At 33.3% G+C, this 18,468-nt stretch overlaps 1 pseudogene; it reads left to right on the plus strand.

Moving 5' to 3' along the window:
- The first annotated feature begins 11,762 nt into the window (after nucleotides 1-11,762).
- Nucleotides 11,763-13,212, plus strand: LOC143567484 (protein STRICTOSIDINE SYNTHASE-LIKE 12-like; annotated as a pseudogene).
- Nucleotides 13,213-18,468: the final 5,256 nt, after the last annotated feature.

Genomic DNA, 18,468 nt, shown 5'->3' on the forward strand with positions numbered 1-18,468 from the left:
TATTCAGACACATGCAGTTCATTCAGAAGGAAAACCGGGAACTAAAGGCCCTGGTTGCTGCTCAGGGGGGAGAGACTAGACAAACAGGATGAGATCATTCTTCAACTCACATGCAAAGAAGACGGACTGAAGAAGTTGAAGAACGACGATCAAGATGCTGATGAAGGTGGTGTAGGTGACCAGCAACCGGGCGGTGGTAACACATCGTTGGTAGGTAATCAGGTTGGGTCGAGTGGTGCTGGTAGTGGTGAGGGAAACAAATTGTAGATCATTCCCTAGAAGGACTACACTACAGCAAAGCTGATTGATACGATTCCGGCGAATATGATTATTTTTGTGGGGATGAATGGGATTGTTTACAACATGGTGAACGCATATGAGATCGAAGAGGGAGAATTTGTTGATCATTCACTTACAAAAGAACAAATTGCCCTGCTTCTGGATCTAAATGAAGACGAGGTGGAGGAATTAGGAAAATCGGTGGATGTTGATATCCAGTTTGAGGAAAGTAACAATCCAGGCATTCCACGTGGGAATGTGCCTGAGTATGATGAAGTAGAGGTGGAAGACGTGACTGCTAAGGAGTATCCCGGTATGTACGCTTCGACAAATTCTGATTCGGGTATTCCATTTTTCACGACCGAGCATTTTGAAGCAACAGAACGTCTTAGAGAAGAAAGAGACATGGAATAAAGAGGCAGAGACCAGTCACTTATCAGCAAAAGAGAATAAGAGAAAGCGTGCTTTGGATGATATGTTTGGACATGATGTCAAACGTATGAACAAGATGATCGAGACCTTTTGATATAACGAACAGGAAGAAGTAAAACAAGCGAAGGTCTGAGCATTTGCATACTAAATGAAGAAGTACAAGAGCTCGAAAGATGTCAAGGGTGATTTGGTTGCGTGGAAGTACGATGCTGAGCTTAAAGTATACATAATCAAGTAGGAGCACGGTATTTATTACTTTAAGGGTATTCATGATGTGCTGACTATGCCTCGATGGGATATGAGAACTTTAGCCAACTGACCATTTGTTAATCGGGGAAAAGACCAATGGGCTTCATGGTTCTATGATCATCTCTTGCATGAAACCCCTTATGGTTTCAAGTTCTTCAAGCCACAGGTGCCGATTCACAAGTATATTGATGAGATAGATCCTCGCACCAGCTGGAGAAAGATGATATTGCAGGTCAAGTTGCCATAGACAATGAAGAGGGCAACAATGAAGATCTTCCCTCAGAGTCTGTTCACCACGTTCAACAGATGGTATTATGATAACAGTATGGGTGAAGCGGTTATTGTATAGGGTTCGGGAGTTAACACGAAGTTTATACGTGTTATTGATCTATGTGGCTCGTTAACTTATCGGAGTCTGATAACAAAGCTCTATTTCATAATCAGATCCGATTTGCTAACGTAAACGATTATGATCTGGCGATGCAATTTCAACGCGTTGTTCGTGTTTGTTTTGCATTCAAGATCCATAGCTACAACGACTGGAAGACGAAGATGTTCCAGAGATAAAGTATAAAGAGCTCGAGACGAGGGCGAGTTTGTTGATACATCAAACGAGCGTCTCAGTCTTTATCTTTTTATTATATTAGTATATTAAGTGTAAGGGCATTTTTGTAAATTAGCCCATTTGCTCCATTGTGAGATACATTCGTTACCTTGTAACGAATGTATCACATTCTTCATAATGTAAGTTCCATTCGTTAACCTTGCTTAACGAATGGGACATAACGAATGTGGAGCCTTTCGTTATTGTAATGTATAACGAATGAGTTTACTCATTCGTCTTATCTTAATGTAACGAATGACACCATTCGTTATATGTTAACTTAACGAATGTGTCATCCCTATATATACTCTACATCTATTCTAAAGTAATAACAAGTCTTTTGATAATCGTATTTGCCTCATTACTCTGTCTAATTACTCTCTGGAAAACACACACTAACGTAATCCTACATCTTAATCGTATAATCACCATGAACAACACGATGTCATCACCGATCTAGATCCAGCTCAAGCTTATCAGGCTTTCTCAAAATTATATCAAAACGTGCTAAGTGCATATACGATTGCTTTGAAAAGGGGGATTTTGAGATAAACTTAATACTAACTAAAACATATTTATTATAGAACTTAATTGAACGGTAAGGTGAATTCAGATTTTTAAAAACCTAATAATTCCAACACTAAGGTAATTTCTTAATTCAATTCTAACTTATGATCATTAACAATTATGATGCAATGATCTTTTTAAACTAACCGTCTGTATGAACACTAGACGTCACACCGTTCGGATATCAACTCTATCTAATGTGTTACCACACACCGTTCGGTGATTTGAGCAAACCCGCTACTTTATGCTCACACCTTTTAGATCTTAGTGTGCAGGTTGCAAAGATAAAACTATCGATTGTAGTTAAACACTCACGTCGTTAAAAATGTTTAACTAGATCATGCGGCTCTATAACAATTTTGGGTTCATATACAAACTCGAAATACTATTTGTTCTTTTTATTAAAACTTAAAATATGATTATGGTTTTAAATCGTGATGAACTTTATCAGAAAAATTAATAATGTGATCAAGTTTATTAATAATCTAATAATATAAGCTGGAGTAAGACTTATTTAAGATCAAGAATCACACAAACAAATCATTTAAACAAATAAATCACATAATTGTTTCGCATAAGTTTCGATCCAAAACCAAAGAAAATAAAACCCTAGTGTTGAAACCAAATTGATATAGCCGGATATGATGGCTAGATCAACCAAAAAAACACACGTAACAAAACATAAAACTAAAAGCTTACTAAACAAGAAACCAAACTCTAATTCAAAATTGTAATATGATGGGTTCGTGCTCTCTTTCGTCTAATAAGATTGATTCCCGTCAATTTTTCGTCCCCTAATTTCTTTTGGATTATTGGATTTAAATCCTTCCAAATTTAACTAGTTGGCCGGAACCACACCCAACTAACGAAATGCTTACCAGCACTCTCAACTTTCACCTTATTTTCTTCTGGCACTCCCAAGCTAACGTGAAACTTGAGTGTTTTTTTTTTTTTTGACGATGTGACATTTTTGAAATGGCTTGGGAGTAGGGGTGCAAACGAGCCGAGGCTCGGCTTGTTTAACTTACACAAAGCTCGAGCTCGGCTCGTTTCAAGCTATATTTTCAAAGCTCGAGCTTGTTTACTATTTGTCAATTGTTTTTTATATAATTATAATTATTTTTATCCAAATTTATGTATAAAATAATATATATCATTAAGTTATTTTTATTTATTTTTTCATAAGATTACATATATTAATTAATAATATTTAACATATATTTTAAAAAATTATATAAATGGCAGGCTCGTTTAGGCTCGCAAGCCGGCTCGAGCTCGATAAGTGAAGCTCAGGCTCGGGCTCGTTTATTAAACGAGCTTACTTTTAGGCTCAAGCTCGGGATCAGGCTCGATGGAGCTCGGCTCGATCGAGCTTTTTAACGAGCTGGTTGCGAGTAGCTTAGCTCAATTGCACCCTTACTTGGGAGTGCAAGAAGAAAATAAGGTGAAAGTTGGGACTTGGAAGTAGTAAACATTTTGTTAGCTAGGAGTGTTCTTGGCTAACAAGTGCAAGTTGAAAATATTTAAATCCAATGGCCTTTTCTTTTTAAATCTTTGTTATTCGATTCCTTCTTGAGCAACCTAGTATCTCGATTATCTTGGCCCAAGACTCATCTCCGAGTCTCTAACTAGGACTGTTCACGAGCCGAGCCGACTCGAGCGAAGGCTTGATCGTTGCTTGGCTAATTTATAACCTAACTGAATTGAACGACTGAAATTCGAACCAAGCGAAAAACGAAACGAGCCAAAATCGAACCGAGCATTTTTCGATTGAACATCGAGCGATTTCGAGCATTTTTTATTTCTTTTTCACTTTAATAATTTCAATAAGAAACAAGTTTGAATGCTATAAATAATATATTTTGTAAACAAATTAGTAGTTTTTAGACAGACGTATAATATATTGTAAATTTTTAGGAGAAAGAAGTTTGAAGTGAGATATTATAAACATATAAACAAACTTGAATTGAACTAATAAAACTATAAAATTGACGGAATATGAAAAATTTTAAAAGGTTTAAAAAATTGTATACTTATATTTTATGTGTGTTGTCTATATATTTATATATTTGTTCATATATAATTATTACTATATAATAAATAACAAGTTTGGTGCCGCAAGTGCCTTATTGGGCCACTTTGGCGGCACCGAACTGGTCCATAAAATTTGTTTATTTTTTTAGTTCGGTTAGCGTAACGAACATAACAAAACCGACCGAACGCCATTTTTTTAGTTCTGGTATAATAACAAACAAGACGGAAACCGACCGAATACCCGTAGACTCACCGCTTCAACACCCTGGATCGACAACGGTCAGGTTTAACCAATGCTCGAGTTTTTCCAACATACACCACCACATTTGTCCACCTCAAAATTTATGATTTTTTGTTTTATATTTGGTTTTAATTACGGTACAATAACGCACGTTAGCAAAACCGACCGAATTCGCGTCGACTTATTGGCTCAACGCTTGGGTTTTTATCATTGTCTGAGTTTTACCGACCTGCCCGGTGCAGCGCGCCGAGTAGAAAACTAGTTATATATAAATAAATTAACAATATGCGAGCCAAACCGAACCGAGCAGACCTTTGCTCGTTGCTTGGCTCGTTTACGAACCGAACCGAGCAGAGCGGCTCGTTTACAATCGAGTGAAAAAAGAAACGAGTATTTTCTGAGAAAATTCCAAGCAAACGACGAATAAATTCAAGCATCGAACGGTTTGGTGACCTATCTCCAACTTATTTTCTTTTTGCTGTTGTAGTCAAGGCCAAACCAGCCGGTTGTTTCTTTATCTTTGTAAGTTGTAACTTTTTGATTTATTTCCACTCGTTTGACTTGTCCATTAATTCAATCACAAGATGACACAATTACTTTCCTTCTTATCCATCAATTAATTCAAACTTTGAATTTTTTTTTTCAAACGGCCCACGAATCCTGTAAATGGACTACTGGCTAAATTAATCGCATCGAGATACACTCGTCTTTCGATCCGGGAAAAACCCTTACCTAAGGCCAACACCTGTGAACATTCGCCTGAAGGCACGCCAATGCGGTGAGATAAAACCCGTTTAGTTCAAGGATCCAACTGGTGAAAACCACCTAATCGTCTATTCTCTCACCATCACCTTGGTGCCTCTAAAACTAATGCTGTGGGCAGGAATTGAACCTGAGTCACATGGAACAAGTCTCTTCCTTACCACTCCATCACTAGCTCATTGACAAACTTAAATTAATTTACTTTTAAGATCAAATTTGATTTATTCTCTATTTTTTTAGCTTGATTGGTATTCTCTAAAACCGATGACTTGTATTTTTTCCTCTTGAGCTCTTTCATTAATTTCGAACGTCAATTGTCGTCCATCACGACTGGTTCGCACATACAAAACATTACGAAAACAATTCAAAATAGATGACATCCTAATAAAACAAGCTTTTCACAAAATAATGAACGAGAGATAAATAAATGCACATTTAAAATGCTATAAATGTACCTAAAAATGCAACTAACACCCCATTTTCTTAATTTCTAGTAATCATATTATTAGATCCCTATATAGGCCATACCTAGGGATAAAAATTTTCAAACCTTTGTTTTTTAAGGCACAAAAAACTGTTATGTTTCCTAAGGGTAAAAAAAAATCCAAAATTTTGAAAAAGGATGCCAACCTGTCAATAGGAGGGATATTAGTAAACCCGATCCCGTACCTAACTTTAAATTGTTTTCAATACCTGTTGAGTATCCGATTACTAGTAGGGCATTGGTCATGCCCATTAGTTTGCTAAAAATTAGTTGTTGGGATTCATAAGTACATTTCTTATCATGTTATTGTTATATAACTTTTTTGCTTAAGAAAACAAGAGTTGTATATGCTAAAAGGTTCAAAGAACTAGTAGATTATTTTCAGGGTCGTCTTCGAGAATTTAAATATTTCGGCCGAGCTGAAATGAAAAGACCCTTAGGCTATAGAGGTGCACAAGAGACCTGAACCCAGAACCGGGTTTTTTTATACCCGGGTTTTTAATGCCCGAACCCGTACCCATACCGTACCCTACCCGTAGGATAGAGATAGGGCATGTATTTCAGTACCAAAACTCGTACCCAAACCGGACCCGATTTGTACCCGGTAATACCCGAAAACCAGAACCAGGTTTCTCAAATACCCGAAATTACCCAAAAAATACCCTTAAAATGTGTAGTCCCTTAAAAAATCCAATTTATACCCAAAAAATTCCTGGAAAAAGCCCCAAAAAAACCCGAAAATAGGGTTTTTTTTCAATATCTGAAAATACGATATTTAAATACCCAGTTTTTGAATACCCAGTTATACACCTGACCCGAATCCGATGCATAGGGTATGGTATTTAGAGACAATACTCGGACTCGATCCGGGTATTGCCAAAACCCGATTTTCTAATACCCGGCCATACCCGAACCCGGTTTCATACCCGGGACCAGGTATTTAAGAAAACCGATTTGCGCACCTCTATCTTAAGCCCTAACGAGTAATGAAACAAAAAAAGACCGGTAGGCCCAATATCTCAAATGAGTTATGGGTAAAAAAAATTAGGCCTAATATCTAATAAAAGGATTAAGATTTGTACCTATTTTTATAGAGAAAATTTAAAAAATATGTAAAAGTTTATATATAAAAAAATATTTTATGCCCCTAAAATTTAAGTGCCCCGGGTGGTCGCCCGAGTTACCAACCCCGATTACTTTGTTAGCCAAGAAAGAAGAAAACAAAAACAAAAGTTTAACTAGTATGATGTTGGTTAAATTGTATCTATGTTTTGGGTAATCGACTTGAATATTCTAATACTATACTCTCAAAATGTTTTAAACTTAAGCCCATACCCGATGGCCTACCCTATTAACCGTCACAAATATTTTTAATATGGGGTTTCCTGGTCTGGATTCAGGTTTTGGGTCCATTTGACATCCTACTCTTGTGCAAACAAATAAGGAACAAATGTAATTGAAAAGCGATCCAAAGGTGAGACTTAATTAACGGACCTTTGCGAACGAGTTTGAGGGTGAGCTTGTAGAGCCTCTCACAGTTTCACGTGCTAGACTCACAATCTGTACATTGGGCCCGGCCGTTACAGTTTCATATCCTGTGAGCTCGTTACAGTCTCATCTCATGCATGCATTAATTAGGATTAGGAAGATAATGAGTTAACAATTCGTGTTCCAATCATGTAGTTTTTGTTAAAATCTTAAATATAGATCCTAGTAATCTCCATTGGGAATTATTTAAAATTATTTAAATTGTAATTATTATTTTTGAATAGCGTTTGGAACCACCTCTAATACCCGAATGAGCCTTTCTGAGAAGGGATGTTAAGCTACCATACTAATTTTGACACTTCAGGCTTTACTCACTCAAAAACATCATCTAGGAGGAAACCCACCACTTAAAAAGACCCCCTTGAGCAAGTTTCGAACTTGACCCTAACATCTCAAGCCTTAATTTGTATTCTTATTAACAAAAATATCAAATAACGTGCTCAACGAGCTATCTTTTCTTGAAAACAACAATTATCATTTGCTTACAATTTTTTTTCTTTTGAAAATTGGATTCAAACCGTTTTTAGCCTAAACTAGTCACATATTCCTACTATTTAGAGACGCGAATGAGTTTGAGGGTGTGCTTGTTGAGGTTTCATAGCCCATGAACACAGAAATGGTTACTTTTTGATGGCTTTTATTTATGGTCATACTCGGACACAGGTAACATGTTTACGTACTGATACAACCCAACCCTCCAACCCGATCTATCCAGATGAGTACCCGATACATACAAGGAAAGAATGGAAGTCATATGTGTGTGCGCCAAGTCTTACGGATCCCACGTTCTCATGCATGCAGGCATTTAAGAAGAGTAATATTAAGTCAACTTTCATGTTACGTATCTTGTAGCTTTAATTCCTTAAATAATCTCTAGTTGAATTATTTAAACATTAATTTGTAGTTTTATTACAGAAATATCTGAAAACGTGTTCCACGATATTTATTTTATGTTCCACATAAATATCATGCAGACTGATTTCACATCGACTCACAGTGCGTCCGTGGTTTAACATTTTATATATGTTTTATGTTTGATTTAATGGCCCCGTCGCGAATCGTGGGGGTCCTAAATCCTAGTATTTGTTAATTGGAAGTTCAAACACTCGATTTGAAGTACTAATCATGTTGTTTGGAGCAAAGTTTTGAGCTAAGTTTTACATCAATCAACTTGTATTCTCCTTCTGACCAAAGCCCTAAAAATCAGTTTGAAATTCGATAAAAACTTAACGCCGTTAAGTTTTTTTTTTAATGGGGGACCACTGAGAGCCAATTTTTTTAATTTGGGACCATTGGTAGAAATAAACTCAGTTGGGATTATTTTTAGGGGTCATTATATCCCTAGCGTGATCCTGATGTTTATCCTGATAGCTCGGATTTCTAGCTAACCTTAGGATCCTGAACTAACCGACTATACTTGTTTTATTTATATTATGCTTGCAGGCTACTCAAAGATATAAGGGCCTACAACGGCTAGATGACTAATTCCACCTGAAAGTTCGAAGTTCTAGTTGAAGAGCACGTGGGAAGAACAACATGTCTACATAACGGCCACTTGAGCTAGGGTTCCAGGATTTGTAGGACAATTAGTTGCTATATAATGAGGCTTGATTGATCGATAAAAAACACTTCACACAGAATAAAAACACGCTCCGTAACTACTAGCTTCGATCAACACTTGCTCTCGAGCTGTAATCACTTTTTCGTATTAACAAATTGAGGCAGGGATAATTTGCCGAGGTTGTTTTCCAAGGACCCTCACTAGGATTTAAGGTTTTTTACTCGCTATATCGCTGTGTTCACCTTTACATTTACTGCAGTTACTTACCTCATTGTTGAAGAACACTACATTAATTAACGAATTTGTTCAGTTCTTGCTTCGGTAATTTTTGACCAATACAATTATTATCAGCCAAAAACATTTAGTTGAGATTATTAAGATCCAATTTACAAAAAAAAAATTACTGGCATAATGCGAGTAAACGGATATTTATGTTTTGGGTATTTGGGCAGGGTATCTTAATGCGTTACCCATAACAAACCCACAATTTTTTTAAATCAAGCCCATACGCGATGTTGGGTTTTTGGTCCATTTCACATTCTACTCTTTAACAAAGAACTTTAAGGAAGGTTGTGCTTATCAGTTATCACGTGTTGCTAGACCCGGTTTATGTATATTGGGCCGGCTCGTTAAAGTTTCATCGCCCATGAGCAGAAACATGATTACTTTTTGATGGTTTTATGACTTGTATTTTCATCCACATCTAACATGTTTACTTTCTTACTCTATTGTTTTTTTGCTTTTCTAATTTCAACCCGTTTTCCGCCTAAACATGTCACAAAAGATTAATACTATAATAAAAACTTTAAAAAAAGTTACTATTTGTACAATAATAAAATTTTTGTATTTGGTAGTTAAGGCAGGGCTGCAAGAAACTAATCAGGTTTACTTTCACGTCATAGCTCGATCACGAAACTAATAGTTCGCGATCCTATGCACATGTATTCTCATCCTAGTTTGGTGTTGCAACCTCTTCAAGCTGAATAAGAAGCCAAGTCCTTCAACACGTATGATATGGACATATGGTAAACTTTAAACAATATTTTGACCTTTATACATATGCATAATTTATCAAATTCATTGATATCTTGTAAATACCACAAAGACATTTTTTTTACTATGTACACTATATATGATAAAGAAGAAAAGCTTTTTCAATATTCACATGTAACAAAAAAGTAAAAACAATTTTTTAGTATCAATTAAGTTTCATTTCCAACACAGATCAAGCTGTATGAGGTCACTCACCATTGTTATATGTGTGTCCTTTAAGATAAGAATACACAACTCCATACGTGTAATAAATCAGGATCAAATTCGGAATATATACATTATATACTAGTTTGAGGCTCGTGTATTACACGGGTAATTGATGAAATTTTAAAATTTAACCATTAAATGAAATACAGTCAATAAAATGATCATATATTGTTAATAAAATTACAATTTACTTAATATTACAGAAATTACATTACTAAGATTACATGAATATGTTATAAATAAATAAAAATTTTCTTATACACTACATTTGTGATTGTATTGATAGGTATACATACCAAAATTCAAAATCTTTAGTCCATGTCTGCTTGTAACTCTTGATAAGGTAACATATAGGCCTGCTTACAACTCTTGATATAGCCACGTATAGTTGTCCGTATGACAAATAAGGTTTTTTAAGTACATAACAACCATAAATAAATGATAATATATCCATGAAATTAACAAAAAAATATTCATACGCATAAAATATCATACCTTTTAATCCACTAATATGATGTCATTGGAGATCATCTGCTCATGTTTATCCAAAAAACATGATTATCCCAAAATAAAATTACCTGAACTTTGATGATATAATCATCCTTAGAATCTTTAGAATTTGAAATTGATTCATTATGATAAATTTTTTGTTATTAATATTCTGTGTATGACAATTTTTTTATTAATTTTATATTTTTACAATTAACAATTGTATAATCAAGCAACATATAAAAAAACGAAAATTAAAACAAAACAAAATTATTTGTTTCATTTCATATGAATGTAATTTCTAGAAAAATGACAAAAAAAACCATGCTCAAATAACAGTGATTATTCTAAGTTAGCAGAATATTAGAAGATTTAAAGTTGCATAAATTGAAGGTAGTGATTATTATTTATAATAGTTGAAAGTATTATATAAGGAATGTTTAAATTTTGAATACTAATCATGTGCTATTAGTTAATATTATGAGATGTTGTTGGAATATTTAATTAATCAATACACACACACACAACTTATAGAAAAAAGAAAGAAGCAAAGATTTTAGATTTTACGGAAGCATGGTAAATGACTTTTAACGAGATTAACTATTTTTTTATTTTAAATTAATGTGAAAATGAAATATCCTTGAAATGTAATGAGAAGCATGATTAAGTTACAAATTATAAAAAATAAAAATAATAAACATTTCTATTAAGTTACATTATAATTAACGTGTGAATCTTGATGAATTTTTATAACATATTTTAATAATAGATGTTATAGCTGTAATTTTTTAAAAAAAATTTGTCTATAACTTTATTATTTTGAATATAAACCATAATAAGCACTTTAATTATGTACTAACTAACATGTAACACTCACATAACCCACTCGTTGTATTTGTATAAAAATAAAATTAATAAGCTAATATAATATTGAAATTATGTAAATAGCTAATGAAAAAGATATTCTATGTTTCGATATCCTAAATGGTTTTTGTAAAGCGAAAATAGTGGAATGAGATTGAAACAAAATTTAATCAGTTTCATTCACGTAATGTTAAAGAAAGACACGTAACCAAAGTTTTCTAAAATTAGAAACGATTTGTTTAGCGAGAATCCGCAATGACGATCAAGAATCCCAAACGACGGCCCTTACAGGTTACGAGTTGCGACATCATCACGTATCCAAAGACCTCGAGATGAAGCAACTATTCGTTTCTATAAATAAGGCTATGCGCGATACTATTGAAACACACATCCAAACATGGCGACGGTGAAAATCTTAACATCATCCTTGCTTTGTGTTTTTGTTGCAACACTTTCCACTTTTGTTGTTGTTTCCGGTCAGTTTGACAAGTTTAGTATGATTGATTTGCCTCAAGGGGTTACGGGCCCCGAATCGGCTGCATTTCGTGAACTTCTTCTCTTGAAGGACGGTCCCTATACGATGGTAGGATAAAAAGATGGGAATTCACTACTGGACGATTCGAGGATTTCGCATATACTGCACCCGGAAGGTCTGTTTTATGCTTAACCAGTTATTTTGTTCGTGTAGGGCTTAAGGTTGTTCGTGTTCATTTAAGAACAAATAAATGAGCGTGAACATAGCATTAAAATATTTTCTTATTCGTGATACTTTGTGAAATGAAAAAAGTACGTGTTTAATACGAGCATAAACTAAAAAAATAATCTTAATATATTAATGCTTTTTTATTTAAGAACAAATAAACACTTCATTTTACAAAGTGTTTACGAATGAAACTAGCTTAAATGATCAAAACTTGATTTTTCCTTCAGTTATTAAAATCTAAAATACATGTTAAATGGCAAATTTCTATTGGGGTTTTTTTAGTATATACATCTTATTAATTTTTTTTTTCTTTTTAAGAACAAGACACTTTGTGATGGTACAACTGATCCGGATATGGGACCAATATGCGGAAGGCCATTGGCTCTTAGCTTTAGTCCAACAACTGACCTTCTTTACATAGCTGATGCATATTTTGGACTTCTAGTTGCTGGGCCTCTTGGCGGGCTTGCACATCAGCTTGCTAGTGGTTACAAGTTTGTAAAATACTGGTGTTGACGTTGACTTGACAACCGGCAATGTTTATTTCATTGATGCTAGTTTGACATATGATAACAGGTAACTATATTAGCTCAAACCATGGATTAATGTTTACTAGTCTTGTTTGACACATCAGTATCGTTTTTGATGTAGAGATACCACACAACCTGGATTTAAGCCCGATTCAACCGGTAGATTACTGCGCTACAATCCAGCTACCAAACGTGTAGACGTTTTGCTTATTGGTCTCTCGGGCGGGGGTGGTCTAGCAGTGAGTCGCGATGGTACATATGTTCTGGTGCCTGAGCTTACCGGTAACCGAATTTCAAAGTATTGGCTAGCTGGGCCCAAAGTAAATCAGACGGAAGTTTCGCTAAATAATGTTGGGAACCCAAATAAAATAAAGCGAGCAGAGAGATTCGGAGAGTTTTGGGTGGCACTTTCAGTTGGATTCATACCACCAACGCCACTCATCACCCCTCAAGGAGTGAAATTTGACTTGAATGGAGTTGTGTTGCAAATAGTGTCATTTGCTACACAATTCTTCAATAAAACAATCAGCTTGGTTCAGGAGGGGAATAGAAAACTTTATGTAAGTTCTCGTTTCACCAATTTCATTGATGTCTACTCTAATTAGATACCCATATATATGTTGAACCACACCACTAAATAAGGTTGAAAGAACTATATATCATAATAAAGCTTTGAGTTTTTATAAAATTCATTACCCCTCTATAATGTTTATGTTTCGGTTTTTTGTTACAGTATACATACTACTAAATAAACAAATAAATAAATCTCTTCATGCCAGCAGTTTTGAATCGTGTCTTTCATAGAAACCCTAAACCATTCTTCATCTCGCTTCTTATCTTGTCACCGGATTCCAGTTCTCCGCCGCTCATATGTCCAGATCATCCTCACCAGCACCGCAGGTATGCTATAGTTCTTGCTTTCTTATTTGATTCGGTGTTCGTTAATTATTTGTATAAACCCTAAATCGATTTTGTTATGTATTTAGGCATGAATTGATTAACAACCAGCATCTCACTATTGTTTATTCTTTGATTTCATAATGTATGAAATTATGTTCGATATGTGCTTTTTATTCTTTATTTTTCTTTTGATATAAACTCTAAATCATGTTCGTTATTCTTCTTAGGGTCGATCATGTTTAAAGTCAACTTACTATTTTTGTGTTCAATGTGTTGTTGTTAACCCCTAATGTGTTGGTTTTTAAGTTGAGTTTGGTGTTTAATTTAAACCTTGCTGTGTTTTAAATCTGATTTATGTGTTGGTTCTTATAAATGCCCTATTTTTATTTAGCTGATGAATGTTTTTGTAGTTTTGTAGGTGTTGGTATGAACTGATACTAGAACTTAGCTTTGTAACATAGGCAAACATGTAATTATTTAACAAAAGTTCGATAAATAATTTAGAAAAATGTCGGCTCCTGTTGCTGATAAATAGTTTGGAACATATTATTTGATCCCTAATTTTCCATCATGATATCATGGCAGTATGCTACCCTTTCTTTGTCTGTTAATGATTTTTAACGTTTTAATCTACTACCCCTTCTTTGTGTATTAATGATTGTTAACGTTTTAATCTGCCACTAATAAGTTATTAACATGGGAAAATGATCAGCTGCAAAAACAACCGTCTCAACCTTTATGCGAGAACGGTTATATATGCCGACAAATGCACATTGTATGTTTATGTAATATAACATTTTATGCCTAGATTTTACTTAAAACAATTAAACTTTATTGTGATTTGCAGGGTTCTGCAACTGCAGATGCAACTTGTGATGGGGCAGGATGACGATGATCAGTCATCGTCGAGGTTTAAACGAAAAGCAAACGGGCGAGGAAGTATTAGTAGCGCGTGAAGCCACGATGACATAAGCTTTTCAAGAACGATTGGCATATGAACTACGGTTAACTTCTTTATTGTTTGGTATAAATATTTGTTGTTTATCTTTTATTTAGTCTTGTATGCATATATCCATAAACTTGCACCAATAATGGTTAATTTTTTGTTCTGATCTTGTAGGTTAGCAAAGCGTTTACTCGTACCATTGAGTATGAATAACAATGATATGAGGTAAGTTAATTGTTACGTTTTCTCAATACATTACATCACATTAATTTTATACTTTTAACAGGTCAACTTAGTCGCAAACAAATCTAATTAATTATCATCTTCATATAACAGCAGTTAGTGGTTAAACCCTAGATGGTTTTTACATCCTTTTGCAAGATTTGTACAAGAAAGAAAAATGTACTCACGAAAATTGTATATAAAACCATTTTACAATTGTGCGTACACTAATTTTTTTTTTATAATATGATTTAGTAAATGTAGGATGCTCGTCGTTCTCTGGCCCTTCACTTTTAAGTCAACTTCTTGATCTGGTTGGTGTCGAATAACCATGACTCTCACTCAGTTCAGCTCATTTTAATGTAAACGGGCCGAAATATCACATGTGTTCATTTATGTTTAATGTCTATGATACCGCCGTTTGTATTTACAATATATGTATTTTGATTTTTGAAAGAATGTTTGGCCCTTTATATCAAGATAATATTAGCATTTATATAAGTCGGTTCTATTTATTTTAATAGGCTATTGACATTGATGCCACAAACATGGAAATCGATCTTTCTAACCTTTGAACAGTGAATACACTATTTGTAAGGGGTGTTTGGGATTGCTTATTTTCACCAACTTATAACTTATTAACTTTTTGAAAAGTAATAAGGCGTTTGGGATTGCTTATATTGTGAGAGGAAAAGTTTTATAAGTTACACTTTTGTAACTTATTAACTTAATGAAAAGTTATAAGGAGTTAAAATAAGGAATCCCAAACACCCCCGTAGTATTATTTAGGTAATTTTATTTAACTTTCCTACACTTGACATTTCATACAACTCATAAAAATGTGTCATATTCGTTTTATAGCAAGTCAACTATTTAACTTATAATATGGAAACAAGCTAGCAGTAGTTTATTAGCCTTACAAACTTATATTTTGTTCAAATAAATGATAGATTGTACTATGCTAATTATTCGAAAGTGTCATAATTGTTTTTTTTTAACACTTGATACAGATGGAAATAGCAGAGTACCAACAAAATCGTTTGAGAATCCTCTCTGGTTGCATAAAACAGGGCTCACTTCAAGCACACTCCTCACTAACTTGTCATCTCAAAATAGGTAATAGGTAACAATTATTAAAATTCAACAATAAATACCACAAGCTAGAGACACGGTTGGAAATGGGCGAAGTTGAAGATGATTTTATATAGTTTACTAGGTTAGGTACCGTGTACAACACGGGTTTAACAAATTTAATTTTATAAGTCTAAAAACATTCGAAATATCATAAAAAAAATTGGGTATTAAAGGGTAGAAACATATATTGTAGTTAAAAAAAATAGTAGCACATTAATCATAAAACATGTAAAATATTATATGATCGGACACAATATAAGCGATACAACTATTCATATAGTGAGTGAAGAAAAAAGACAAAATGATACAACTATTCATATAGTGAGTGAAGAAAAAAGACAAAATGTGGTAAATAACAATAACTAAGGACGAAATTAAGTTACAATCAAATTTAACAAATTTAAACATAATCACAAATCTCGAAATATCTCTTTGTACACAACATTAGATGTCCTATTTGTAAGTTTACCATCTGTGTCCAATATTAATAATTTGACTCCGTCTCTACTCTTGACTCTTTAAGACCATTCAACATGTCAAGCGAGTATAAATTTGCTAGCAACGGATCAACGAAGTTTTCTGTGGGACAAATACTATCCGAGCTAAGACACTCCTTTTCATCTCCGGGGAAAAGTGAGAGTAATCGATCATTAATGTCTTGGACATCTTCATTTAATAAGATACAACAAAGTATGATTAGCAATGTAAGTAAACAAAAAAACTTACTTAGATTTTAGGATGCTAGTGGTCAAGAAAATGGGTTTACCAAAATAAGCAGAGAAGTTAATCCTATATATAATTAACAATCATTGAATGATTTTAATGATAAATTTGGTAACATATTATATTGAGCACAAATCATTCCATTTAACAGATTACATATTTAAAATAAATTCCATAATTAAATTATATTGTCCAAAAAATATGAAGTTAACCAAAATAAGATGAAATTTATAATTCAAACAATTAGTCAAACAATGCACAACATAAATTTGATAAGCAATATTAAAATCAAATCATTTTTGCTTTGTAACAGAAATTCGATTAAAATTATTTCCTTAGCTAAATTCAAACCAAATCAAAATGAAAACGTACATACTAAGTGAAATGAATAATAAAATTTTTGTATTAATCCATTCCAAAGTTAATTTGAAAAACTTATAAGGGTATGTTTGGTTGGAGGTAATAGAATGAAGGAGGAATGAAATGGACAAAGAAATGAAATGGATTATTACATTCATTTGTCTTGTTTGGTTAACCTATGAGAATGAAATGAATTATTACTTTATGTTATTTGTTATTAAAAAAAAAATTGTATAAGTGAAATAGAAATAATATTAACACTCCTATCTCAAATATATATATATATATATATATATATATAGGATTTGGTTCATTTCAGAAGTGTTTTTAGTGCGAGAAGTGCGAGAAGAGATTATAACCAATCACATGATTTCTTTTTTAATTTCTTATTATTTAAATAAAAGGGTATGTTAGCAAAATATAAAATGTTTTGTTTTGTAACTCATACTCATTAATGGTTTAATTAATGTTAAGTTACTACCAAATGGTAAGTTGTTGTTGCTATTATTATTATTATTTTTATTATTATTATCAATTTCATCTAAAATTTGAACAATTAAAATCCATTTGATCTAAAATCATTTTATTGTAACACATGGCTAATTAATTTTTTTATCTGATCTCTAATGTGAAGTGTTTTTTTTTTTTTTTTATTTTTTGTTTGATTTTAATCAACCTAATGTAGTGTAGGCTTATCTTATGTAATGTAGATAAAGTTACGTAATCTAGTGTATGCATACTTTCAACTTTTGTATAGTCATAACTAATGTAGTGTAGACATGTCATATGTAGTCTTGAAAAAACTAATGTAATGTAGGCTTACTTTCAAATATTGTGTAGTCATAACTAATGTTGTGTAGATATATCAAATGTACTGTAGGCAAAACTAATATAGGGTAGGTACCTTTTCAAGTGTTATATAGTCATAACTAATGTGGTGTAGACATATCATATGCAGTGTAGGCAAAACTGATGTAACGTAGGCTCACTTTCAAATGTAGTGTAGGCAAAATTAATGTAGTGTAAGCGCACTTTCAAGTGTCGTATAGTCATAACTAATGTAGTGTAGATATATCTAGTGTTGTGTAGGCAAAAATAATGTAGTGTAGTGTAGGCATTCTTTCAAATATTATGTAGTCATAACTAATGTAGTTTTGGACATATTTAATGTATTGTAGGGACACTTTCAAATGTTGTGTTGTCATAACTAATGTAGTGTAGAAATATCTAATGTAGTGTAGGTAAAACTAATGTCGTGTAGTCACTTGAGACAAGTTGGTGTATGTTTTTATGTATCATGTATATATATTAAACTAGTATTAATCATCTTATAAGCATTGATTTTGCTAGCAAAAATAACCGCCGGATAAATTAATGTCTGGTTTAATTAGGCCAACACCACAAAAGACATGTATGCCCTTTTTAATTAAAAATATGCCATAAATATGTCTTTATTTACGATAATGCCATTTCTATTGTTGACCATTGATTAAACACAATCAATGGTTTAGATTCATTTCTCGCACTTCTCGCTATAATATCACTTCTCGCATGATCCATCCCCTATATATATATA

This window comes from Bidens hawaiensis, unplaced genomic scaffold (genome assembly GCF_021521415.1).
Source record: "Bidens hawaiensis isolate Kalapana, Puna unplaced genomic scaffold, B.hawaiensis_p1.1 tig00023408_1, whole genome shotgun sequence".
Taxonomy (NCBI): Eukaryota; Viridiplantae; Streptophyta; class Magnoliopsida; order Asterales; family Asteraceae; genus Bidens; species Bidens hawaiensis.